Source organism: Orycteropus afer, unplaced genomic scaffold, assembly GCF_000298275.1.
Source record: "Orycteropus afer afer isolate SDZICR_OR568_19922 unplaced genomic scaffold, OryAfe1.0 scaffold00186, whole genome shotgun sequence".
Taxonomy (NCBI): Eukaryota; Metazoa; Chordata; class Mammalia; order Tubulidentata; family Orycteropodidae; genus Orycteropus; species Orycteropus afer.
Window position 1 is genome coordinate 1,944,933 of NW_006921773.1, and position 1,609 is coordinate 1,946,541.

Sequence of the window (1,609 nt, forward strand, 5' to 3'; positions counted from 1 at the left end):
GGCTACCATATTTGATAGCACATATTTGAACATTTCCATTATCACAGAAAATTCTGTTGGAGAGGTTATATAGACATCATCATGCTTGTTTTTTCCACCTTTAAAATGAAGATAAAAGTTCCTGGCTACTCCACAATATTGATATGATGATCAAATGCAATAGTAGATATAGTAGTTAGTTACATATGTATGGTCATAATACAAATATCATTATAATTGTATTCTGTTTTTTTGTCTTATTTTTTTCAATGAAAATAATGACAGCTTTTTAATTTATAGGACTATTCTCAGAGGCAAACATGCTAACCTATAGAAAAGTATTGGAAAACTATAAAGTTTTATATTTATAGTCATATATCACTTTTTAAAAATACTTTTACAAAATTATATTTTCACCATTGTGACAAATGCAATGTTTACTTCATCTTCTACATAAATATACGTCTTCTAATAGGAGCTCTAGGAATTCTGGTAGCATAGTGTCCAAGGCACTTGACTGTTAACCAGAAGGCTGGTGGTTCAAACCCACCAGTTACTCCTTGGAAGGAAGGTTGAACAATCTACTTCCATAGTGAAACCACCTCAGAAACCCAAGGAGGGGTTGCTATGAGTCAGGTTCAACCCTACAGCACATAACAATAACAAAAACAACACTAAGAGCTCTGGTGGTGGAGTGCCTAAGGCATTTGACTGCTAACCAGAAAGCTGGCAGTTCAAACCCACTAGCCATTCCTCAGAAGGAAGATTGGGCAATTAACTTTCAAAGATATACTGCCTCGGAAACCCAAGGAGAGGTCTCTATGAGTTGACTCGACAGCAGTGAGTTTTTTGTTTGTTTTTTTTCCAAAATAGAGTGAACATTTTGGAAAAAAAAAAAGTCATATTAACTAGTATGTGCATAACATTATTTAATAGAAGTGCAGAAATGTGTTATAGTGTGTGTTTCAATAATATAATAACATGTGAAAATACATTATTTTAAAGTGTAAAGTATCAATCACAACTGTGAGCTAAAAACAAAATGTATCTTTACACAGAATGAGAATTAAGAAATGAAGAAAACTGAGAACATACAGTTTCTATAAACTTCAAAGTTTGTGTAGATGAATTGAGTGATTATAAAATCATACCTGTATGTGACTTATTGATGCATTTTCCATTTCCTTTTGTTTACAAAAATGAAAAATCTTTCATCTGTTTTCTAGTTTCCAGCAACATAGTTTTTTGGACAAGCACTTTAGAAATGATGGGTGTATTTGTTCTTCATATAGAGCACTCAGAGCAGAATGACTTTACCAAATCAATTGCTGTTCTGAAGATACTATGCATGAACTTTACAAACCACCTAATGACTCATGGTGAACTCTGATATGCCTTAACTTATGTGCTCACCATGTTTCCCATGGCTCTCGTTACACTTTCAACTTTTTTGACTGTTAAAATGCTGGAAAATAATTTGAACAACACAAAAATGTCAAAATGAAGTTTTCTTCCAATAAGGTATACATGGGGAATATTTAAAATGTGTTTAGGTTTATATTTAGGATTGAGAATGCTGTCCACAAAAACTAATACTTAATTAATATATTGAAATTGTGCATTTATGATT